Source organism: Panthera onca, chromosome C1, assembly GCF_046562875.1.
Source record: "Panthera onca isolate mPanOnc1 chromosome C1, mPanOnc1 haplotype 2, whole genome shotgun sequence".
Lineage (NCBI taxonomy): Eukaryota > Metazoa > Chordata > Mammalia > Carnivora > Felidae > Panthera > Panthera onca.
Window position 1 is genome coordinate 125,768,278 of NC_138346.1, and position 25,960 is coordinate 125,794,237.

At 43.8% G+C, this 25,960-nt stretch overlaps 1 long non-coding RNA gene across 7 annotated transcripts in view; it reads left to right on the plus strand.

Annotated features, from left to right (window-relative positions):
* The first annotated feature begins 3,097 nt into the window (after nt 1-3,097).
* The window catches only part of LOC132671189 (uncharacterized), a 46,094-nt gene continuing 23,231 nt past the window's right edge, over nt 3,098-25,960 (plus strand). For 5 of the 7 annotated variants that reach the window (XR_009606988.3, XR_009606990.3, XR_009606987.3 and 2 more), the window contains exons 1-3: nt 3,098-3,874; nt 3,971-4,162; nt 25,318-25,529. This is a non-coding gene — a long non-coding RNA (uncharacterized LOC132671189). The remainder of the gene's footprint in view (nt 3,875-3,970; nt 4,163-25,317; nt 25,530-25,960) is intronic. The other 2 variants (XR_009606991.3, XR_009606994.3) reach the window with 2 other exon arrangements.

A 25,960-nucleotide genomic window follows, 5' to 3' on the forward strand; every position in this document is an offset into this window, starting at 1 on the left:
AAATAAATAAAACATTAAAAAAAATTTTTTTTCATGTTTATTTTTGAGGGAGAGAGACAGACAGAGCATGAGCAGGGGAGGGGCAGAGAGAGAGGAAGACGCAGAATCCGAAGCAGGCTCTAGGCTTCGAGCTGTCAGCACAGAGCCTGATGTGGAGCTGGAACTCATGAACCACGAGATCATGACCTCAGCTGAAGTCGAACTCTTAACCGACTGAGCTACCCAGGTGCCCCCCAAATTCTATTGGTTTAATAGATAAAAGGGCTATTCATATTTTCTATTTCTCTTATGACAGCTTTGGTAATTTGTCTTTCAAGGAATTTGTACACTTCCTATCTTTTTTTGGCCAGCTTTCTTGAAGTGTCATTGACAAACAAAGTTGTGAGATATTTAAATTGTATCCTTTAAAGTTGAGTAGAATTTGCAGTGGTTCCCTCTATCATTCCTGACATTGGCAATTTGTATTTCTCTCTTTTTCCTTGCCTTTATGTATGTGCAGATTAGTTAGCTTTCGCTGCATTGCCAAATCCTACAGTCTCTGTATCAGGCAATGTATATTTTATAGAGCTCTCTCTTTCTTTTTGGAAGGTAATCCCCTGGAATAGTTAGTAATTCTTTATATTACAATTTCCCTGTTCAAAATGGGGTGTGGTTTCTGTCTCCTGAGTGAATCCTGACTGATACACCAATAAAATACTGGAATAGAAATGTCAGCGATGGAGAGGACATGGAAGAGAATTCAGACCCAGGTGGATCCTTTGAGCCTGGAGACCATAGGAAGGATACATGGTGAGTGTCTGACTATATTTATGATGGAAGGGGGGATGAGAAGCTGAGGGAGTTGCTGGCTTTGATTTTCTCCATGAAGTAGGAGGAAAGCTATCTGCTGAAGGCTTGGGGAGAATGAGGCAGATTTGTAATAGCCCTCGATGAACCTCGCAAAAGACCAATTTGTGTTGGAGTATACAATTTTCTCTACCAGAACTCAGAAATCCAGCCTTATAAGCAAGGCAGGCAGTTTTAGAACTGACTCAGGGTCAGGGTTTTCCAGGACTTGTGAGTAGAAGAAAAAGGGAGCAAGGGTATTAAAGGAGCTGATGAGAAATCATCCAAGTTATTGACCAGAGGTCTAGCGTGGGTTTTGAAAGATTGAGCCCTGGGGTTGAGTGGAGGAAAGAAGATAAACTTCTCTTCTTATGAGGCCATAAAAGGGTTAAAGTGCTGGCACTCAGTGAGGTCAAGGAATGAAGTAGGAGGAATAGAATAGAGTTGGAAAGGTCATGGTCCAAGTGGGACGTTGAAGTGTAATTTGGGGGGAGGTGGAGCCATGCTAGTAATGGTCCAATTGTGGCCTTGAAAAGTTATTTGAAGTGATCAGGACAAGGTTGGGGGAGGCTAGGGTGTCAGATGAGTTGGCCTCAGCAATTTGTCTCAGGATGGTGGTGGGAGTTAATACAGTGGTGACTGGGGAGAGTCCTCAGCATGGTGTGGGCCAGGGTCAATGATAGCAGCAAGAGGTGAAGGCAATGAGCCATGCAGCTTGAGCAGGACTTTAAATGAGAGTAGAAGAGTAATAGCATGGAACTGGCAAGGGATGGTGGGAGACTGCTGACTCCAAGTGCACCCTTCTTGGCTGGAAAATGGAACTCGTGGGAGCAAGAGCCACTTTCATGCAAGAGGGCTGCAAGGGAACCAATGTCCTTGGGGTAAGGCCAGGTTTTAGTTACTGTGAGAAGGAGGATATATGGAAAGTTCTTGGAGAGTGTTGTGGATGTAGAATTTGCGTATAGTGGAATGAGGGTTACTAAGAGCGCAGGGGAAAATATTCAAAAGGCAAACAGCAACGTGAAGGTGGAAAGGGCAAAGGTGATGAGCAGTTTGTAGGACTCAAAGTACAGCAACTGAGTCTTCATCCATGTATCACAGCACTTGGTAGGCACAGAGTAGGTGCTCAATTAATGTATCTGAGGAATTGTGTAAATCCGTGAATAAATAAAGTCTCTTTTGCAGCTGCTCACTTTGGTTCTCCATTTGTTTACTGGGAATGCTGCTGCTTTTATCCCCCTAGCTCTGAAATTTATAGCCGCGTCCTCTCCAAAGCCCCAATTCTTTTCCATCTGGCAGAGTGGGTGTCTTATTATTCTATCCCATTTCACCCTAGGAGGGCGGGGAAAGTCAGGGCTGAATCTTCCTCTGGTTACTACTTGGGAGAAACTGAAGGTCAGAGAGAGCAACGAGTTCACCCACTATCAAGGATTAAGATTTACAGTAAGACAGGGAAAGAAATAGCAGGGCTTCCCCCTATTCTGGCCTGTTCTGGCCCCCAAAGCAGCCCCAGAAGGGTGCGTGGGGGGCTCTCAGGGAGCAGCTGTCCAACGTGGCCTGTGGCCGGTCAGGCTCTGCACAAGGCAGTCTCCAGCAGGTGGGGGTGTGGAGTTGCGGAAGGCTGGCAGCTTTGGGTGGAATGAGAAGGCAGAGACGCCTTGTGGCTGCAAGACGGGAGCGGCTCTTCCGAGGAATGAAGTCTTTGGGGTATGCGCGGCCAAGCTTGGGAGATGGACTTCTGCTAACCCCTTATTTTCCAGCCGTCACTCCACAGCCATGTTGCTTCGTTAGAGGAGCAGGAAGCAACAGGAGATGGATGCCCCCTGCCTCTTTTTCCTCTTTGGCCTCAGGGTTTGAGTCCTGAGGTCTTGACGGTGGGGAATGTAGCCTAATGGAGAGTGCACAGGGTTTGTGGCTTCTAAGTCCCGGCGCCCCCACACTCTGGCCACGCACACAGGCTACTTCCAGACCTCTGCGAGTGAGTGATAAAGGCGCCTGTCCCACCTTCTCATGCTTTATAGGTGAAAGCCTTGGCAGACTGAAGACTGTAAAAATATAAAAATTTATTGTTAATGATTAATGGGGTAGTTAGTGGCAAAAATATGTTCCTTGATCTATTCTATAGGAGGAAAGAGGACCTTTAGGAAAGAAGACTTTCTTATTTGCAGAAGAACTGACCCTTTTGACTGTATGTTTTCACCTCTGTGAGGTCATAGAGTGGAGGGGTAAGAATGCCAACTTGCGATGGAACATGGGAGGGAGGTATAAGCACTCGGGAAACAGAATGCACAACAATAAACTACCATCTCTTAAGTATCTGCTATACTCCAGGCCCATTACACGTGTTGTTTAACATCATCATCACAGCAGGCTGACCAGGTAGATGTACTTATCTTTCTAACTAGAAATGGAACCTTAGAGTTTGAGAGGTTAAGTACTAACAGAGAGTTCCCCAGATAAAAAGTAGCAATGGCAGGATTTGAACCCAGGCCTGCTTGGCTCTAATAGCCCAGGCCTTTCCTGCTGTAATGTGTGGGCTTATACTTGACTAAATCTCCAAAAAACTTTTCTAGGGACCTGTCCTAAGCTGGTTACTTAAGAATCACCCAGGAAACTTGTAAAAATGCAATTTTTAAGCGCTCCCCCAGGGAGAATGTCATCACAGATTTAGGTTTTTCCTTTCTCTTTCTTTCTTTGCATTTCATATCCTCCTCCATTACTTCAGCTGTTTAAGGGACTACAGTAATCAATACTTTTTGTCTTTCAAACATCTTATACCTTATACTATTTCTTGAAAACACTGACAAATGCACATTCATTTTGTCAAGCCAGGGACCCCCGAGGTTCCCCAACAGACTGTTATGAAATCAGCAACTCCCACTTGTTCCAACAATATACTTTTATCCACTTATTCTGCTGGGGTGCAAGAGTCATCTTTAGGACACAGTTCACTGCTGGGAGAGGCCTCCCCTTGGGCAGGACTTGCCCTGGGAGGGAAACAGAAGCAGAAAGCAGTGGATTCCTGGGGTTTTATTCATCTAATCATTCAGTAAGTAATAACTGAGTACTATGTGGCAGGCAGGGGCGAGATGTTGGGGATGGAGTAATCATAAAACAAAGTCTCTGTTCTCATGGGGTTTTGCAGAGGTGGGCACAGAAAGCCTGGCATCTGAGCTGAGACCTGACGGATGACAGAGTGAACTGTGAATTGCTGGGGAAAAGCATACCAGGCAGAGGGAACAGCGAGTGCAAAGACTCCCTTGGGGGAGTTTGAGGTAGTGCAAGAAGGCTAGTATCCAGCAGGAAGCCTGGAGTGGAGTGTGCAAGAAGGAGCAAGGTAAGAGATGTAACACAGGTTGGAACACGTGGGGCCTTGTAAGCCATTGTGAGAATTTGGAGTTTTCTTCCAAGTAAGATGAGAAGGAATTGGAGAGTTTTGTGCAGGGGAGTGACATGATTCAGTTGGGGTTTTCACAGGGTCACTCTGGGTGTGGTGTTGAGAATTCACTCTAGGAGAGAGGCGCCTGTGTGGCTCAGCTGGTTAAGCGTCTGACTCCTGGTTTCGGCTCAGGTCACGATCTTACAGTTCATGAATTGGAGCTGGGTGTTGGGCTCTGTGCTGACAGTGTGGAGCCTGATTGGGATTCTCTCTCTCCCACTCTCTCTGCTCCTCCCCTGCTCATGCTCTCTTTCTCTTTCTCTCTCCCTCTCAAAAATAAATAAACATTAAAAAAGAGAGAGAGAGAGAGAGAGAGAGAGAGAGAATTAACTCTAGGGGGGCAAGGGTGCTAGCTGAATCCCAAAGCAACTTTGCATATCTCTTGAACATTTTGTCTGATTCGAGTCCTCATCTCTACCACGTTGGCCAGAGGGGGAACACAGGCCCTCTCTGATCCTCTGCCATCATCCTCTCTGCCCCTCCTGCCCCTCTTAGTGGCATACCGTAATTTCCAATGGTTGCAAACGCATAGTGGTGGCAGACATGGTAATGGTGGGGATATTGGCCACATTAGTGGTGTCAAAATGCCCCCACTGTACCAGAAATAAAGAGATCTCAACTGTGGGAACAAAATGGCAGAGCCACACCTCATTTACTCACTGACTCACTCACTTGTTCTTTTAACTTCTGTTGAGCACATACCTTGTGCCAAGGACTGCACGAGCCACTGGAGAATGAGGCAGTTTTGAAAAGGTCCCTAATATGTAAACACTGCCTTAGAGGAAACTCTCAAACTAATTACTAACATTTATCAAGCACTTTGGATGGGTCAGACACTGATTTAAGTGCTTTTTATGTATTACCATATTTAATCATTTAAATTAACTCTATTAGACAGGTACTATTTTACTTGTCATTTTAAAGATGAGGAAGTTGAGGCACACGGAGGTCAGGTAAGCTGGTCAAGGTCACCCAGCTATAAAGTAAACTGAGATCTGGGCCCAGAAAATCTAGCTCTACTACTGTGCTTCTTAGACAAAAGGAGAGATGGCTAAATGTACAATTATAATGCGATGTGATGAGTATTCACTAGAACTACTGGGAGCTTTTGACATTATTGAGGGGCAAGGCCCAAAGCTTTTTCAAATTTCCAATCCTGTTAATGCCACTGTAGTATATAACTTCTCCCCATAAAATGCTGTAAAGTACAACTAAGATTTTTAAGTGATGCTTCCAGATTCTTAATAAAAGATTAAAGTAATTTATAAAGCTATTTTCTGGCTAAGAACCATCCCTTTCTTGGACTGCTTCACTCACTCATCATTTCCATCACAAGCTGATAGCTTTTCTTTGGGCAGCCCATTCTTCACAAAGGGAAAAAATAGTTTTTATAACAAGGAGAGGCCAACCAAACTGGGCTGGGCTCGGAAGGCCTGGAGGTGGGTGGTGGCTGGGCTTACTCATTGTCTCAGCTATTCCTCTTCTGTGGGGACCTCATAGCTGGCTGGAATCGAGTTTGTGCCTTGGGAAAATGACAAATCACGTTAAGTTGTGGACCTCTGGGATCCTTTGGGAACAGTTAACCACAAATCTTACATCTTAGAATGCTGAGGGGGTATATTACTAGAGTCTCAGGTGATGGGAGAGCACAGACTGGGCCACAGACTAACTCTGCTTGGAAAAGACAAGGAGAGCTTCAAGGGGTAGATGAAGTTGAGTAGGGCTTGAAAGATGCATTGACATTCATCAGGCAGTAAGGTGAAGGTGTTGTAAGAAAGGAAGAGTTTGTTTCAAGGATCTGAGGGAGGGCTCAGCCGTCTAGGCCTTCTAGAATCATTCCATCCCAAAACACTAAATGTCTTGTGGGGTGGAATCAAAGTGGGACTTTTTCTACTTCGTATGATATTGTAATAAAAAGTTATATCTTCCCTCTTGAGTGTTCTCTCTCTCTCAAGCTTTATTGAGGTATAATTGGCATACAATAAACAGCACATAATTAAGTTCACACATTTTATGAGTCTTAAACATATTTATGAAGCTGTTGCCACAATCAAGATAGCGAACATACCTGTCACCCCCAGAAGTTCCCTGTGATCCTTTGTACTCCCTCCTTCCCACCCTTTTTTGCCTCTTCACTCTTTAACTCTTGAGACCACGGATCTGTTTCCTGCCACTATAGATTGGTTTGCATTTTCTAAAATTTTATATAATGGAATCATACAAAATGTACTCTTTTTTTTTACACATAATTCTTTCACTTTCTTTCACCTAGCATAATTATTTTGAGATTCATCCATATTGTTGTACGTATAGTAGTTCATTCTTTTTTACTGTTGAGTAATACTCCATTGTATGGATGTACCACCATTTGTTTCTCCATGCTGCTAATAATGCGCTTGTGGGTTGTTTCAGTTTGGGGCTATTATAGGTAAAGTTGCTATAAGCATTCTTATACAAGTCTTTTATGGTCTTGTTCTGTCTTTTCATTTGGGTAAATATCTTGGAATATGGCAGGAAATAGGTTTACTTAAAAAAAAAAACCTGCCAGTTTTTCTAAATGGTTGAACCATGGAAGGTTCAGTTGTTCCATGTCCTCGCCAACACTTGTATGGCCATCTTTGAATTTTAGACATTTTAATAGACTTTTAGTGGTACCTCACTGTGGTTTTAAATTTGCATTTCTTTGATGACTAATTATGTTGAGCATCTTCTCATGTAGTATTTATTTTCCAACTGTTTTCTTTGTTGAAGTGTCAGCTCGAATCATTAACCCATTTAAAAAACTGGTTGTTTGCATTGTTGAGTTTCTAGATCTGTTGTGTATTCCGGACACAAACCTTTTATCAGATATATGTTTTTTTGCAAAGAGTTTCTCCAAGTATATGGCTTGCTATTTTATTCTCTTAGCAGTGTCTTTCATAGAGCAAAATGTTAATTTTGATGAAATTCAATTTATCAACTTGTTTTCTTGTATGGACTGTGCGTTTAGTGCCACGTCTGAGAAATATTTGCTTAACCCAAGTTCAGGAAAGTCTTTTATGTTTTCTCTTAGAACTTTTAGGTTTTTTTTTTTTATTGAGATATAGCTCGCCTACTCTTTAAAAGTGCACATTTCAGTGGTTTTTAGAATATTCACAACTATCTAATTCCAGAACATTTACATCACCCCCTCAAAAAACCTTGTACCCATGAAGCAGTCTAATTCCAGAACATTTACATTCTATATACATTATATATACATATATATACATATACATTATATATATTATGTATATATATTATATGTATATATATTATATATATATGTATATATATATGTATATATATATATATGTATATATATAATGTATATATATTATACATTATATATATACATATATATATGTATATATATAATGTATATATATTATACATTATATATATACATATATATACATATACATTATATATATTTACATTTATATTACATAAATATTCCAGATGAATATTCACAACTATCTAATTCCAGAACATTTACATCACCCCCTCAAAAAACCTTGTACCCATGAAGCAGTCATTCCCCATTTCTCCCTCCTCCCAGACCCTGGCAACTGCTAATCTACTTTCTATATCTATGGATTTGTCTATTCTGGACATTTCATATACACCGAATCACACAATATGTGGCCCTCTGTGTTAGACTTCTTCATTTACCATAATGCTTTCAAGGTTGTCCAGGTGGTAGCATATATAAGTACTTTAACCCATTTTATGGTGAATAATATCCTGTTGTATAGATATACTGTATTTAGTTTATGTATTCACGAATTGATGGATGTTTGGATTCTTTCCACTTATTGACTCTTATGAATAATGTTCGTATGAACATTTGTGTATGAGGTTTTGTATGGACATATGTTTTAGGTTCTTTTGGATGTATAACCAAGGGGTGGAATTTCCGGGTCATATGGTAACTCTGTGTTTAAACTTCCTGAGGAACTGCTGGAATGTTTTCCAAGGCAGCTGCACTATTTTACACTCGTATCATCAATGCATGAGAGTTCCAATTTCTCCACATCCTCTCCAATACTTGTTATTGTTCATGTTCCTTTTTTTTTAAGTTTATTTATTTGTTTTGAGAGAGAGAGAGAGCACTCATGTGAGTGGGGGAGGGGCAGAGAAGGAGAGGAAGAGAATCCCAAGCAGGCTCTGTGCTATCAGTGCAGAGACTGACATGGGGCTTGATCCTAGGAACCATGAGACCATGACCTGAGCCGAAACCAAGAGCCATATGCTTAACTGACTGAGTGCCCCTCATGTTCTTCTTTTTCTTTTTTTTAGATATAGTCATCCTGATGGGATATGACATCCTAGTATGCCATTTTGGTTTTGATTTGTATTTTCTTAATGAGTAATGAAGTTGAACATCTTTTCATGTATATATTGAGTATATTTTTTTCTTTGGAGAAATGTCTATTCAGATTCTTTTCCCATTTTTAATTGGGTTATTGTTTTTTTATTGTTGAGTTGTAACAGTTCTTTAAATATTCTGGATACTAGTCTCTTATTGGATTGTCTTTTCGCCTAGTGGGGAAGGTTCGAGTATTCCCTACTAAGTATGATATTAGCAGTAGATTTGTAGCTATTTTTTTCTTTTTAAAAGATTAAAAAAATTTTTTTAAGTAATCTTTATACCAAACATGGGGCTCGAGCTCACAACCCTGAGATCAAGAGTCACATGCTCCACTGACTGAGCCAGCCAGGCACCCTGTTTTTTTTAAAAAATATTCTTTATCAAGTTGAGAAAATTCCCCTCTCGTCCTAGCTTACTAAGCGTTTTCATTATGAGTTGGTGTTGGATTTGTCAAATGCTTTTTCTGTATATATTGATATGATGTGATTTTTCTTTTTTAGCCTGTTAATGTAATGGATTACCTTAATTGATTTTTAAATGTTGAACCATGCTTGTATACCTGAGATAAATCCCACTTGGTCGTGGTGTATATATTTTTTTACACATTGTTGGATTCGATTTGCTAATATTTTGCTGGGGATATGGTTCAAAGTTTTTAGTTTTGATGAAGTACAATTGATATATATTTTCTTTATTTTGCTTGTATGCATTTCTTTTTTTTTTTACATTTATTTATTTTTTGAGAGATGGAGAGAGACAGAGCACAAGTTGGGTAGGGGCAGAGAGAGAAGGAGACAGAGAATCCAAAGCAGGATCCAGCCTCTGAGCTGTCAGCACAGAGCCCGACGTGGGGCTCAAACTCACAAACTGTGAGATCATGACCTGAGCTGAAGTCGGATGCCTAACCGACTGAGCCACCCAGGCCGCCTGTATGCATCTCCTTTTAAGCAAAACACACAAATCATAAAGTATTCTCATTAAGGACAACATATTCTAAAACCCTAAATCTCAATTTCATGTTATGGCCATTTAAAGGGTGGAATTGACATGGGGGAAAGGGAGACAGTGAGGGTGACTGCTTACTTGGACTTTAGACTTCAAAGTATGGTTGAATGATAGCCACTGACCTTGAGCATTGAACACCTTAGTCCAGGACACTGGGTTGTTCAGGAACTCCTCTAATCATGAGACTTTAGTAGCTTTCCTCCAGAAGGGATGGAGACATAGCTGCCAATAGGAAGTTACTGTCTGGGCAGGGGTGTTGCCTTAGGCGTGACTAAGAGTGAGGATAAAGGGTCAGGATGAGCAAGAGCCTGAGTCAGATTGAGCATCCCAGCTGGGTTCTCTGGGAACCAGACACTGAGTGAAATTAAGAGTACAGAAGGGAATTAACATCTGTGAAAGGAAAAGGCAGGATGCAGGATTGGCTGGAAGGAGGTCTCAGCCCATCATGAGGACCTGCTAAAACCTCTGCCAGTCCCAGGGGGGCGCTCTGGGGCAGCACTGCTCGTTAGAGCAGCTCTGCGCTGGTAGAAAAGGGCTGGACCTGTGTACCACCATCTTGCTCAGCCATTGGCTGGGACCATCCCTGAAAAGAGTAACTGTGACTCAAAAGCTGAGGGGTCCCTGAAGGAACTAATTGCTGGAGGCAACGAGAACCAACACTTTTGGTGGCAGGGTAACGAGTCCTTTATTGAAAGGGCGATATAAGCAGTAAATATCCATGTATGCCATACAGACAGATCTGAGGTTCAAATCCCAGCGATGTGTGACCAGAGGCAACTACTCTGACTCAAGTTTCCTCATCTGCAAGATGGAGAAAGGGCCTTCCCTACGGGGTTGTGGGAGGATTAAGTGATGTGAGGGTGAACGTAGTGCCTAATATAGTACAGGCACTCAATAAGGTTTCTCCCTTTCCCCTGGGTGGAAACTAGCCAAGGGAACATCTTGTTCCACGAGCCAGTTCCCACCCTGCTCTTTATAAACTTTGTTTTTTTCTCACTTTCCACTAGGGGATCAAGCCCCTATGGCAGTTTACTGACCCTCTGGGTGTGCTGCCTCTGTGTCCCAGGGCCCAACTTGTTCCTCTCCAGCCTTTCGCAGCCTGGAAACTCAAAGACCTCCATGGTTGTTTGGCCCTCCCATGCGGGGACCACTGGATGATGTTGGTATGAGGCGGGGTAATGCTTCCTGGAATGCACCAGAAGCGAGCACATTGCACCAGCTGCCTGTGAGTGCGTTTCACTGAGGATTCCTGTAAGCGGAAACCATCGTGTTCCTCTTTCTAAGTGCCTCGTTAAAAGCCTGAGGACAGATCCCTCCTCCATCACTTAATGTCTCCACCTGGGAGGTGAGGCAGTGCCTGAATGAGAAGGAGAAAGGTTTGGTCTGTCCAGTTCACTATCCTTCTTTGGGGTGCTCTGACTATTGGGATGCAGGTTTCCATGGTCCAGTTACTTTCTGTATGCCTGTAACTGGGCCCAATTTACTGGGGAGTCTCAACTCTTTGGTGTATAAACAGAGCAGTTTTATTTCTTCCAGTAACTGCCCCCGGCTACACTGTGCCAGATCTCTCTTTCCTGCTGGGGAGCAGCTCCCTTAACGACGTCTTGGTCTGGTTCCATAACTTTCCAGCCACTTTCGGTTACTACAACAGCCTCGTTCCGGTAATTAAGACTCAATCTTTTACATTTTTAAAACTTACATTACAAACTTGATTCAAAGCTCTTCTCCTCCCCTCCCCTCCAGCATTAGCTAGTGCTGGGCTCTGGCCATTTGGGGCAGCGGAGGGGAACTGAGGACTGGCTTGAAGGCACCCCATTCACCTCCTCTTGGAGGCCTTAGCATCTCAGTTTGAGGCTGAGAGGATGGATGGGAGGAAGAGACTTCTTTGTATGACTTATGGGGATGGGGGAGGTGTCTCATGTCCTTTACCTCTTCCTGGTTCTTTCTGGTTTTGTTATGCTGAAGAGTTTGCCTGGTCCCCTCCATCACTGAGGACGACCTTTCCCCCCTGACGCCACAGTCTCCCAACTGTACCTCCCTTTGGCCTCACCAGAGCTACAGTCTTCCAGTGACTCCATTCTCTGGCTTACGCATCCAACTGTGAATTCAGCAGCAACCTGGGCAAATCTTTGGCTCCTGCCCTTGAGCTGATTTCTGTGCATCTCCACATGGAGCCACAGGGCCTGCTGGAGTGATTGTGGCCTTCAAGGGTCACACAGACCTGGGATGGGAGAGCTACCCCCCATCTTCCCGGTCATGCTGCACCGAGCCCCTTCAAGCCCTGCTGGGTGGGGTACTGCCGTGGGTCTCTTGCTTTCAGAATCTCCAGGTCTGCAAAGGGTCCAAGTCTTTGCATTCGAATATAATTCTAGATCTCAGGTAGAGATGCCAAACAGTCTGCTTTTCATTCCCACTGTGGGGGTGTGGAACAAACAGGCCGGTCAGCTGTAGTCCTAGGCTTTCGAGACAATGATCTGTGCCTGTGAGGCATCATGGGGTTCATACATTCTCTTTTCCTTTGCATCAGGGTGGAAAAGCACCCCATTTCTTCTCCATGGTGGGGGGAGAGGACAGGCCTGCCTTACCATCTCCCCTCCTATCAGTCCTTTTCATGCCCTGACTGGAGGTGGGCTAGGCTCTGGTTGATTCCAAGGTTTCCTGCCTCCATATGCTCTGTGTGGAGGTGGCTGTGTCCATCTGCTGGTGACTTGGTGGTAGCTCTTGGGGGGGTGACTGGCTCCTCTCCTGATCTTTAGGCTTTGGCTTCAAGTCTATAATGGGAAAACACGCAAGGATTTGCTCAGCAGTATACCAGAATACCTTGTCTCTTGTCCTCTACACCATGTTGAAGTTGTTCTTCCCTCCTGGAAGGATTCCTTGATTACATCCCATCAGACTGAAATTCTCCTTTACTGCGCCCTCCCCCCCCCCCCCCCCCAGCTCAGCTCTCAGGCTCTTCGTGTGTGGTTAGTTCACACACATGAGAGCAAGTGAGGTTTAATTCATGTCTTGACCAGTTTTTATGTGTTACAAGGGTAGCTGGTGTTTATTGAACTCTTGCCACATGCCATCTACTGTCCTAAGCACGTCATCTCATCCAGTCCTCATCTCATCCGGTCCTCATGCCCCAATCCAGGGAGCTAGGTGCTATTATTATGCCCATTTTACAGATGAGAACACTCAGCAGGGATAAAAGCGTGAAGTAGCTTCTCTAACATTTATAGCCACAAATGATATAAACAAGCAGTCTAAATCCCAAGCTCAGATCCTCTACCGGTATTCCGTTCTGCCTACTTGGTTTGATCCTGTGGTCCGTCTGCCCCCTCCGACTTCCTCACCCTCAGAGCCCTAAGTGAGTACTTGCAGATCAGTGTGAAGTACTTCCCATAATGATTTTGTTTGGACTAATTTTTTCCCAGGGAGACCTGAGGTCTGGGCTGCATATCCAGGATAGTCTACCTGAGCACTTCTTTCCATCTGGAAAATGAAAATCTCTATTGTTTGTGTGGTACATTTACTTCCATTGTCTCCTGGGTGCTTGTAACTGCTCTGAGTAGAAAGGTGTTATCATCGTTCTCTTTTTTTTTAAAGTTTATTTTTATTTACTTTGAGAGAGAGAGAGAGAGAGAGCGAGAGCGAGCTTGTGGGTGCAAGTGGGGGAGGGGCAGAGAGAGAGACGGAGAGAGAGAATCCCAAGCAGGTTCTGTGCTGTCAGAGCAGAGCCTGATGTGGGGCTCGAACTCACGAACTGTGAGATCATAACCTGAACTGAAATCGAGAGTTGAACACTTAACTGACTGAGCCACCCAGGTGCCCCTCACCATTCTCTTTTTATGGGTGAGGAAACTGAGGCACAGAGGTGAGATGCTTGTGTGAGGTTATGCAGCTTGTATGCATGGGGCCTGGGACCTGGAACCAAATCTTCTGTGTCTGTTCTATCATGGCACAGGTTCATCCCCAGTGTCCTTCGCCTGGGACCCTCAAGCTCCTGTCCCTTTGTTCCCGTCTCTTCTAGCCTCCTCACACTGGCCTCACCCACATCCTCCTGCCTCTCCCAGGGCCTGGAAGTGCCTCTTGGTGTAGGGGAACTAGGTGGGCCTTGAAGCCTTCTGACCGTGACCCCCAAGCCCCTTGAGGGGCTGCTCACTGCCTTTATCGGCCCTAGTCACCGTGGACGTTATTTATTGTCAGATAAGTGTATTTCCAAATACAACAGAAAACGAACAAATAACCACAGTGACAGAGCTGTAAAACACCCTACCGGCTCGCTCACTTGAAGAAAAGCCTGCACAACTAATTAACCCGGGCAGGCCTCCGTGGTGTTTGGAAACAAGCTTGGAATTAATAGTGCCCTTCTCAGCTGCTGGAGCCAGCCGCTAAATCTTCATTGGGCAGTAGCAAGAGAGAGACACAGAGAGTTATAGAGACAGAGAGAGGCCAAGATGGAAGTGTAGACAGAGAAACAGGGCAAGATAAACACAGTTATCCATTTGCCTCCAGACCCATATATATCATCTTAGCTAGACTTTGGATTCTAGAAAGACAGACAGATAGACAGACTGCATTTCTTCTTAAAGTGAGAGGTAAGAAGAGAAAATAGAGGCTTTGTCTAGCTCAGAGCACATCTTGTTTCTGTACCACTAAAGTCAGAGAATCAGAGGCTTCTGGGCTGGAAGGGGCTTATGAGAGGTCGTCTGATTCAGTGGCTCTAAGATTATTTTTAGCAGCAAAACGCTTTCTTGAAATGAAGTCACCTGAAGAAGTAGCAGAGCACCCCAATGGGGTTTGTGGCCTCTAGCAGCCCCTGCCCTCCTGCCCACATGGCTGGCAGCATCCCCAGGACCCTCAGGGCTCTGGAGAGCATAGCTGGAAAACTAAAGCCACCTTGGCCTCGGTGTGGTAGGGCTCTGGAGTGTCCCTTGTCCCTGGATTCAGGCTTAGCCTAATTTGGGAGTCACCAGAAGGGACAGTGTGGTAGGGAGGATCCACCTGGTAAAGGAGGTAGGCTACCCAAGCGGACCTCTACTCTCTCATTCTCGAACCTGTTGGGTCCTCGAACTCCGATGTCTACTTTCCCTAGAGACCTTTGTTGGCAGGAGTTGGGGAACTGGCTTGTTGAACTTCAGTGATGGAGTCTCAGTGGGTGAACTTCATGAATCATTACCTGACCCTGACTTTGTCTCAGGGAGGCTCTGTATAGGTCCACATCAAGTTCAGGAGGGGGAACCAAGAGTATGAGAAGGATGCCTCCCTTCTCTGGAAGAATATGGATGACTGCCAGAAGGGGACTTCCTAAGAGGCCATCCAGGTATGCCTTGTCGAGATGACTGGTGATCCACAGGGGAAATTGTACTTTGTACGTTTTTTTCCCCATCATCGAGGAAGGAGAGGTAGTGGCCTGAGGCTGCCATCCATCTGAGTGTCTCTGTGAGGATTTGTCTGTTCTTCTCGAGGGAGGTTGCCACTTGCTTCTGGAGGCCCTGTTCTCCACATTAAGAGGGGAAAACCCCCGAGGCCAGGTGGAAAGGCCGCCCTTGGAGTTAGTAGTGGGTGGGGGAAAGGATGTAGACAGTGAGACCAGGCACTGTGTTTGGAGCTTTCCCATTTCCGATGAACCCTGAGCACCCTTGGCTCAGGCCTAGACAACAAGGGGGCACAGTAAGGAGGAGAAAACACAAATCAGGAAGTAATGCTTTTTTTGAAGGAGAAATTATAAATTGCAATTTAATCACATAATTACTTTGACACTCTCAAGCAAGCTAATTTCTTCCCTTGCCTCATTTCATCCACTCGGTGAGATGAATCTTAATGAATAATGTCCTATGAATATTTAATTTTTGATCAATTTGAATTTTCTCTGGCATACCTGCTGGAGACATAAATCAGCTTCTATTTTACCCAGCAGAGTGAATTTGATAGCGGTCTGGGTGGATCTCTGTCCATGGCCACAGAAGTGGCTTGCCTGAAAGTCTGGTTTGCCACCATCTCAGTATCATGATTTGGACATCCCTGATGCCTTCCCTAAGCTGGGTCCTCTATGCTGGCCCCACCAGCAGATGCCTGAAGCCAGTGATTCTCCAAGCAGACAAAGTGGATCCACAGATGACTTCCCACAGGTGCTCCCTCTCATATCCTTATTTTCCCAGAGACTTAAAGAGCCTCCCTCCTGATACTGACTTTATCCTTCCTGGCCCCTGGGGACAAATGTTACCATTCAAGACACAGGTATCTGTAGAGGCAACATTAAGAGAAGTATCATTCTCAGCTGTTAGGGAAGGCATCTTTCATGAGACAATACTTGATATTTGTACAGCACTTTATGGTTCGCAAAGTGGCTTCACGTCCATCTTTTCATGTCTTAACACATCCCCGTGTTTTAGCTCTCTTTCCTAGCTGTGAGGTGAGGAAATGGGGCTGGAGAGAGCTCTTTCTTACTTTGGTCAGGAGGGTAAGTAGAAGAACTCACACCCTGGAAGGACTCCTGAGTTAAAAGCCAGGAAAATGAGTCCCAAGTGAGCTATCTATAGAAAGGGAAGTTGAGTATTTGGTACTGGGATCTGGAGGAGGAAAGAAATAGGCAAGCTGGAGGTGGGCTCAGTAATGGGTCAATGACAGTGATGGTACTTTTTGAGAAAGTAATTGTTTCAAGGGGATAGATCACATGGTTAACATGTATTTTGAATGTATACCCATATCCTGAAACTTCTGTTTTCCTGAAGCTCTCCACCCACGAAAGCAAAACATTTTAGTGCTTTAGGAAGGGCAAGAACCGCCTAGAACAAAGAAGTCATTGTTCAGCTTTAAATCTCAGAGACAACTTCCTGTTTCGAAGTCCATTAGGACCAAACACTCTTGAAGGTAAGGTTTCATAGAGAAGGAAGATACATTTTTGAATTCATTGCCCTCCCTGGTCATAGAATATGATCATAGAATTTTCTTATAAACAATAGGGTAGAGTTGGTTCAGACTCTGGTGTTATGGAAGTCACTTAGGAAGCTGAAGGGGTATGGAAGAAGAAGGGAAAGATGGAGGAGGGACAAGAGAGTCAGAATCCAGTGTCCTCATTTCCAACTCCCCTGGGCCAAAATACTGGACGTGGTCAAAACATTCCAGGGGTATGAATGAATCAAGAACATGGCATTTAATGTCTCCAGCTTTGTATTCCCCTCCATACGGCACAGGAGTTAAGGTGAAGGGAGGTGGGCATTAGATGAGACTAAAGTAGTCCTTCCGTTCTCCATGGCCTGGGCTGTTGGGCCGCAGAACTTGGAAGCTCTTATGTGCCCTGGTTGAGATGCCGAGAGAATTTGTAGTTGAGCGGAGGACTGGGGTTGAAATGAAGACTTCACAGAGCAGGGGACTTTGCAACTGGAGGAATAGGACCAGAACTGTGATCTTTAGTCGAGGGTGTTAGTGTGTCTACCTGGATGACAAGCCAGTCAGGATCAGTTGTGGCCAAGCATAGGAGCCAGACCAGATGACAAGCCCAGTGGCAGAGGTTAGTTTGATTAGAGGTTAGTTCTCCTCTCTCATTAGTACAAGATCAAGTAAATCCACCATCTACCCAACTACCGTTAAGGAAGAGTCAGGGTGGTTGGAGGAGAAAATCTGAAAATCTGAAAGTCTGAAAATCTGAAAGTCTGAAAGTATAAAGAGATTGAGCCATCCAAAGGGATGTTTATGTCAGCGCCAGTAATTTCCAAGATGAACTCTTTCTTTCAACCCAAGTTTCTAGAACACAGAATTTGAGACAAAACTTATATGCCAAAGTTTTACTGCCCTCAGTCCCAGGGTAGCAAAAATAAGGGAAAAAAAGAAAGTGACATGGGGAAGGAGAGAAGGCATTGCTGAGCTAGCCACAGCTTCACAAGAAATCCCTTTTGATTGTTCAGACACATGGGCCTTCTTCCAGATGGGCCATGATAAACCACCACACCTCAAAATAGTCCGTGGATGATTTGCATTTATTTGCTATTTTTTTTTATTAAAAAATTTTTTTTAACGTTTATTTATTTTTGAGACAGAGAGAGACAGAGCATGAACAGGGGAGGGGCAGAGAGAGAGGGAGACACAGAATCTGAAACAGGTTCCAGGCTCTGAGCTGTCAGCACAGAGCCCGACGCGGAGCTCGAACCCACAGACCATGAGATCGTGACCTGAGCCGAAGTCGGACCCTTAACTGAGCAAGCCACCCAGGCGCCCCCATTTATTTGCTGTTTTTAACTTTTTCCTATCTTTAAATGGTCAACATTTCCCTCTACTGCACTATGAGGTTGTGCTCTCTGGTCCCTCTAGGAAGATTCTGAAGAAGTAGGAGATCCCATGCCTATGATGTGGCCCTTTGTGGCAGTCAAAAAATATGTCCACAAATGCTTTCATACTCTCCTCAGGAAGTAGAGCCTAATTCCTCTCCATATGAGTGAGGGCTGGTCTTGGTGACTTACTTCTAGCAAATGGAATAAAGTGAAAATAACAATGTGTGATTTCAGAGAGTAGGTCATAACAGATATTGTGTCTTCCTTCTTGCTCTTAAATTACTTGCTTTGGGAGAAGCCAGCTTCCATGTTGTGAGTATATTCAAGTAGTCTATTGGAGAGGCCTACTTGGTGAGGATCTAAAGCCTCTTTCCAATAGTCACAGGAGTGAGCCATCCTGGAAGTGGATCTCCAATTTACAACATGAAACTGAAGTGCGGTGAAGCCTTCAGTACTGAAATTCCTGTCAACATCTTAACTGCCATTTCAGGAGAGACCATTGCTAGACCCCCCCAGCTAAGCCACTCCAGGTTCTTAACCCACAAAAACTGTGAGATAATACATATTTGTTGCTCTAAGTCCCTAGTTTTGAAGTAATTTGTTACAAAGCAATAAATAAAAACATACCCTTTATCTGAGTCTCTGGAAGTGGTAAGAGGAATAAGAATCTTCATAGGTCTTATTGAATCAGACCTGGGCACTGGAGTTGCTGTGGCTCCTGCCATGGTAGGCACACTGGAGCATCTGCAGAAGCTCTCACTTTGGAGAAGGCTGAGAGTTAGGAGATGAGGCAGTGGTAGCTGTGGCTGGGACTATCTATTGAGCATGTAGCTGGATGAAAGAGGCAAATAGGGCCAAGCAAATCTGGGGAGACCCATGTACTGGGTCTGGTCCACTGAATTCCTGTTCCTTAGTTCAACTCTTCCCACTAGGGTGGAGTCTCCAGAAGCATAGCTAAGCATGTTATGGAGAAATAAAGAAGCCACAAATGTTTGCATATCTGCATGATAGTGTGAGTAGAATGCAGACAACTATTTTTGTTAAAATAATAAATTCCTGTTGCAAAAATATTAAAACAATATGGAAAATGCACAAAAGATAAAGCAAGCATCACCCAACAACCCATGATCCAGAGAGAACACTGTTATGTAACTTAATTTTTTATACTCACTCCTTATGTTGACATTTTCCTTTGCCAATAAATATAATTATACTTATCTTTTCATCAAACATAACGGACTAGATGTTCCATGAAACTCCTCCAGGGACAGTATGCCCCAAGTGATGGAATATATATATATTTCCTCCCCCTTTAAAAATGCATAAATGTATGGCTGAGTTGGCACAAAATAAAGGGAATGTCTTAGGGATAAAAACCAAAAAACCAAAAAAACCAAAAAAAAAAAAAAAAAAAACCAAACCCAAAAAACCAACCCAACAAAACCAAACCCCATGAATCTAAAAGAGTGATGTATGTATACAGCTAGTCATTTTCTTAGAGATTATTTGGGGTTTAATAAGTAATATGGGTCATATACAAGATAAATGGGAGATAGAGCTCAGAGCCCAAGCAGGCTGGATTCTTACACAAAACTGGGATCCCAGAGGGTGAAAATCCCAGTAGGTGAACTACAAAAAACACATTCCACGGAAGAAGATAGTTGATGAAGAAACTTGCTTGTCATCCTTGACTTTAATGGAAAGGAAGAAAAAACATAAAGATAAATGTTTTCTTGGAGAAACCCAAATTCATCCAAAACCCCAGGCTGAAAATTTGAAGTGTTCTGGATTGGTGAGATACCCAGGGCTTGGAAAGAACATATTTAAAAAAAAACTTGGCCACCAAGAATTCCATAGACAAAGTTCCAAGGGACATGGGCTTCATAATCAACATTCAACAAACACATGAGGAAACGAACTACCATGAAGGAGACTCAATATAAATAACAAATGCTTCGGAGACTATAATGACCTGTACTTACTCAATATGGAATATGAAAGAAATATGTTTAATTTTTTTTACAAAATAAAACAGTATTGGAAGTATAATGAGGGAACAAAAGGCTATCAGAATAACCTAATCAGATGTAAAAGAGAAACAAATACTTCTAGAAAATAAAAATATCTAATCATTGAAATGAGGAACTGGATGGATGTGATAATAAATTAGACACAGCTGAAGATAGACTTAGTGGTCTGGAAGTATTGCTGAAGAATGATCTAGAATACAATAGAAAGACAAAGAGATGAAAGAGATAGGAGATATAAAGGACAGAGTGAGGAGATACAACCTACATATAATTGAAATCCCAAAGAATGGCAGAGAGAATGGAAGTAATAAGAAAGATAAAGACTGAAAAGTTTCCAGTCTTGATGAGAGACTCTAGTCCCAATTTTCAACAAGCCTAGTGAATCCAAAACTGGATAAAGGAAAAGAGGCCCGCATTTTGTAGAAAAGTAGAAGAATACTGAAGACAAAGAGAGGATCCTAAAAATAGAGAGAAAATATAGATTACTTACAAAGCAATGAGCATTTGGCCCACAGCTTATTTTTCAACACATCTACAGAAGTCAGAAGACTATGGAATAATAGTTTTGAAGTGCTAAGTGAAAATATTATGTAGAATTCTACTTTCATTAAAATGATCTCTTAAACATGAAGGCAAAATAAAGACAATTAAAAAATGTTTTAAAAACAAAAATGATACAATTGACTCCCAAGACACACTCACTAAAGGAACTAAGATATATACCAGGAAGAAGAAAAACACTCCCCAGATGTTTGAAGTACAAGAATGAAAGGTGACAAAAGAAAATGGTAAGTGTATAAATAAATATTGATTATATATAATAATCATCATCATCTAACTTGTGGGGTGAAAAAGCAAGTTAGATCTAAAATCATGGACAAATTGACCACATTTAGATAGAGATCAAAAATAGGAAAAATGAGGGGTGCCTGGGTGGCTCAGTCAGTTAAGTGTCTGACTTTGGCTCAGGTCGTGATCTTGAGGTTTGTGAGTTCAAGCCCCATGTCTGGCTCTGTGCTGACTGCTCAGAGCCTGGAGCCTGCTTTGGATTCTGTGTCTCCCTCTCTCTCTGTCCCTCCCCCTGCTTGCACTCTGTCTCTCTCTGACTCAAAAATAAACGTTAGGAAATATAGGAAAAATGAAACATTTTCTTTCTTTTTTTTTTTTTTTTGAGATACATAGATGTGTGGTAAAATTATGAAGGAAAGGAAAAGAATGATTAGTACAAAATTTGGGGTAGTGGGATCGGATAGGGCATGCAGGAGATTCTGAAGTTGTAGTGAATATCCTATTTTTTGGGGGGGAGCAGTTAAGAATACTATGTATATTTATTTCAACAGACTGTTTTTTTAGTATTGTTGACACACAGTGTTACATTAGTTTCAGGTGTACAGCATGAATATTCTATTTCTTAAGATAGGTGTTGGATATTCGGCTGTGATTTTTTTTTATTATGGGCAGTTCTCTAAAATGTTAAATATCATATGTTAAACGTTAAATTATACATAGCTTTTGGCATAATTATAAGTGATGTTGTGATGACCATTGGTCTAATGTATCTCTTTTAATACACCTTAAGTAAATTTCTGGAAAGAATATTTTTGAGGAAAAGGGTGAGTACAGTGAGTTTTCCTTGTAACTTATTGCCAATTTCTCCTCCTGTCCCCCATGCAAAAAGTTGCACCAATTTATACTTCTACCAGCAGTGTATAAAAGGGTCCATTTCCCCACACCCTAGAGTCACTGCTTTATGTGTATTTTTTCTAAAATGTACTCTTTTTTAAAACTTTATTTATTTATTTTGAGAGAGAGACAGAGAGCAAGCAGGGGAGAGCAGAGAGAGAGAGGGAAAGAGAGAATCCCAAGCAGTCTCCAAGCTATCAGCATAGAACCTGATGTGGGGCTCGATCCCTTGAGCTGTGAGATCACGACCTGAGCTGAAATCAAGAGTTGGATGCTTAACCTGAGCCACCCAGGCGCCCCTAAAATGTACTCTTATCATATATGATATCATATATATCATACACTCTTATCATATATCAGCATGGGGAGCTGGGTTTATTTAACGAGATTGCAATGGGATGAACCATTTATGAAGTGGGTGGTAAACTTAATCCTGTTTTACAGATAATGCATGTGAGAATCACTGGGGCTGAGAGAGACTCTTCCAGGTTCATACTGTGACCCCGTCTCTCAATTGCATGCTCAATTCAGTCATCTTTTTATTATGGCCCGCTGCCGGCAAAACTCCATTGAACCTTTGTGTTGGAAAAGTCTGATGCTTCGCATGAAAGTATTTCCTAGTCCAGTCAAGCCAGAAAAGAAGGCAGGAAGAATGTGTGCTTTGTGGGGTGCTGGTGGAGACGATGGAGTAGGGGTGGAGGAGAGAAATTTTCAGCATTTCTATCCCGAAATCTGAAGAACACTCCTTTCCTTGGTCCTTGTTGCTCAAGCCCCTGATTAGAAGCTTTGTAGACAGAGGGCTGGAGCCCTATTTAATCAGCCCAGCGTCTGGCACATGGAAAGTGCTCACTAAATATTTGTTGGCTCCTGGATAAACTCTGGTTGATATTTTTGTCACAAAACGTGGAGGGAGACCTGTCCCTTTGGCTCGGCCAGCTTTCTTTCTCTGCATGAAGTGAGTCTGAGCCAGGGCAGGAGAAGGGACAAGTTGACCTTCCAAGGTCCCTTCCTGCTGAAAAGACAAGGATTGTCAGTAGGCAGGGCTGCAGTGAGCAGCCCCCACTGCCCCTTCCTCCAAGGTGCATTGGCTCTAAGTGATTAGCAGGGAGATTGGCAGGCAGTAGTGGCAATGGGAGTTTAATGTTCTGGAAACCCAGTCTTTTTCCTTTTCTCCGAGGTTTTCCCTGGTGACACAGGGAAAGGTCTTGCAGCTTAACAGGCAGACAGGGATGGGGCCCGGGAGTTTTGCCATCAGAGAGTGGAATTTATCACTGTGATACCGCAAGCCCAAGCACGGCTGCATTTGTTGGGGAGGTTGGGGGCGGGTTGGGGGAGGGAACAGGTGTCCTGTCCTGGGGGTATTGTCCCTGTTAAATCACCGAGACCCTGCCATGACCCTGAGATTTGACCAGCTGTCCATCCCGTGGGCCCACTCAGCCCAAGGCAGGCCCGGATACCTTTGGCTCATGGCCTCTGGCTGTAGCAAATGGAATCACTTGGTCCTGCTGCTCTAAGCTGGTAGCTAACATCTTCTGGTGGGTCCTGTGTCCTTGTGCCTGGTTGTGATTGCAAGAGCTGATAGACCTGTGTCAATGTCCTGCTTCAGTTCTCTACGAGCTGTTTCATATCAAGGAAGCTTCTCTTCCTCTGAGCGTCCGTGGGCCTCTGAAAATAGGAACAGCAATAACTACCCTTAAAAATAAAACGAAATGAAGTGGTGTATGCATCTGGCTAGCACCTACAGAGACGGGAGAGCAGAGTGGTAGAGATCACACCACTGGAACCAGACTTCCTGAGGTCAAACCTGACTCTGGCAACTTCTAGCTCTAGGAACTTGAGCAAGCACCTTAGCCTCTCTATACCTCACTCTCCTCCCCTGTAAGATGGGGATAATAATAACAGACACCTTAGGGGATCATGGTGATGATTAAATGAGTCATAAAATGTGAAGTTACCTCTGGCACATAGTGGCTACTGTACAAGATGTTCATTGGGATCGAGTACCTCCTCCCTCCCCCACTCCTTCCTTGCTTCCCTTCCCTCCTGCCCCTATATTGTTTGCGAGGCTATAAAATCTGATTTGGGAATTGGTTTCCTGATTTGTAACCAGTGCTTGTTGGAGTCACCCTTCTTGTCTGGGGCCCAGCCCTAACTCAGTCTCACCATGGCCTTCCACTCAGGATTGGAGGCTGCCCCCAGGAACCCTGCCTAGATGGATGCTTCCAGAACCCCACCAACATCTTTATGATTCTAATCACGGTCTTTGCCCAAAGACCTCTGCTGCCTTCCCACACCTCCCCAGAGACCCAGTGCTGCCATCTCAGCCTCATGCCTTCCTGTTTCCTTTCGTTCTTTCCTAGCCAGTGCTGTCCCACTCCCAGCAGGTCCCAAGGCTAAGTCCATCCAAGGGACAATGGGGTCTCCCTGGGTTGGCTTTCATCTCTGGTGGCCCGGGGTGGGCAAGGGCCAAGAACTTCCTGGTTTTCAGTCCATCATTTCATCCAGATACTTCTCCTTGCTAAGTATAGGCATCCTTTCAGGGCACCTCGTGTTTTTGCCAGGCAGCCCACCCCACTGCTGAATAGCTCTAATGAACAACCACAACAGCAGCAAATAATAATGATAACAATAATAGCAGCTGTCATTTATTGAGTGCTTCCTATATGTCAGATTGCTATGCATGTATCATCCCTAAGTTTTACAGAAATCCTGGAGATCAGGCTTTATTATCTCTATTTTACAGATGTGGAAAATGAGGCCTAGAAAGGATAAGTGATTTGCGTAAGAGGTACAGCTGGGAGGTAAACTTGGTTTGTTTACATTCAAGCTCAGTGCTCTGCCTTCTGCACCGAACTGCCGTGATGGGCTGGATTTGCCTATCTGTCTCTTTCATCTCTGGGGATGCAATGCACAATCTGTCTTTCCTCTTGCACATGTTTGCCTTTAATATATTTGAGAAAGCTGGGGCACCTGGGTGGTTAACTGTCCAACTTCAGCTCAGGTCATGATCTCATGGTTTATGGGTTCAAGCCCCGTGTCGGGCTCTGTGCTGACAGCTCAGAGCCTGGAGCCTGCTTTGGATTCTGTCTCTCTCTCTCTCTCTCTCTCTCTCTCTCTCTCAAAAATAAGTAAACATTAAGAAAATTTAAAAATATGCATATTTGAGAAAGCTGTCATTTCATTTCTCAGTTTTGTCTTCTTTGGGCTAAATATTCTCAACCGTTTGTTAAATCATATGACATTGTTTCTGGGCATCTCAACATCTTGGCCTCCCTCTTCTGGACATGCTTGCTGGGTAATGTTGTCATGATGTGTTATATTCTGTGTCGCAGGCTCAGAGCTTTAGGCATTATGAATCTCTCTTAGCAGTGTATTACCATGGTTTAACAGCACAGGCTTTGCAGTGAGGCAGATCTGGGTTCAGATACTGGCTGTGTCCAATGTACCAGTGATGTGATTGTGGCAGATTACAGTTTCCAAACGTGGTTGCCACAATATATCCCATCCACGTGTTCTTCCTGCAGTGCGACGACACTCTTTCCATTGAGTGGTGGGGTCTATGTTCTTTCCGCTTGAAACTGGACAGAGCTTTGTGACTGTTATGACCAATACAAGATGGCAGAAGTGATGCTGTGTGACTTCAGAGGCTAGGTCCTAAAAATTCATCTTGCTGTCTTTGGATTTCAGTCATATTCTCTAACTGAAGAAGCCCAAACTGACCCGAGTGGAGAAACCATATGGAGAGACTGCATGCAGGTGTTTTGGCTGATGGCCCAGTCCAAACCTATAGCCAGCGTCGACCACTGGACACGTGCATGTCAGGAAGAAGTCGTTGAGATGACTTTATCCCTAGCCACCATCTGACTGCAGCCTCATGAACAACCTCAAACATTACCCAGGTGAGCCTAGCTTAGATCTTAAGCCTCACTCCATCTCCCTGAGCCTTAGTTTCTTTACCTGTGAAATGGGGACTATGAAAGTTACCTTAAAGGATTATTATGAAAATTGAAAGACAATGGATATAAAATATTTAGCACGCGCTTGCCGCATAATAATTGTGCAACAAATAATCACGATTAAAGGCATCACGGGTGAGGTAGGAAGGGGCCCTGACTGAGACCTTAGAACCAGGTAGAGAGAGAAGACTGGGGAACTGAGCTTGAGGTGGGGCAACCTCTAGGGAAGAAGGGAGTCAAGCCATACGTTCCAAACGAGCAGTGAGCTGTGACAAGACATAGGGAGCGTGCGCAGTGTGGGGACCAGCCCAGTGTGGGAGGCTTCCCTCGTGGGTCTATGGCATTAAGGCTGAGGTTGAGAGGCAAGACCGTGG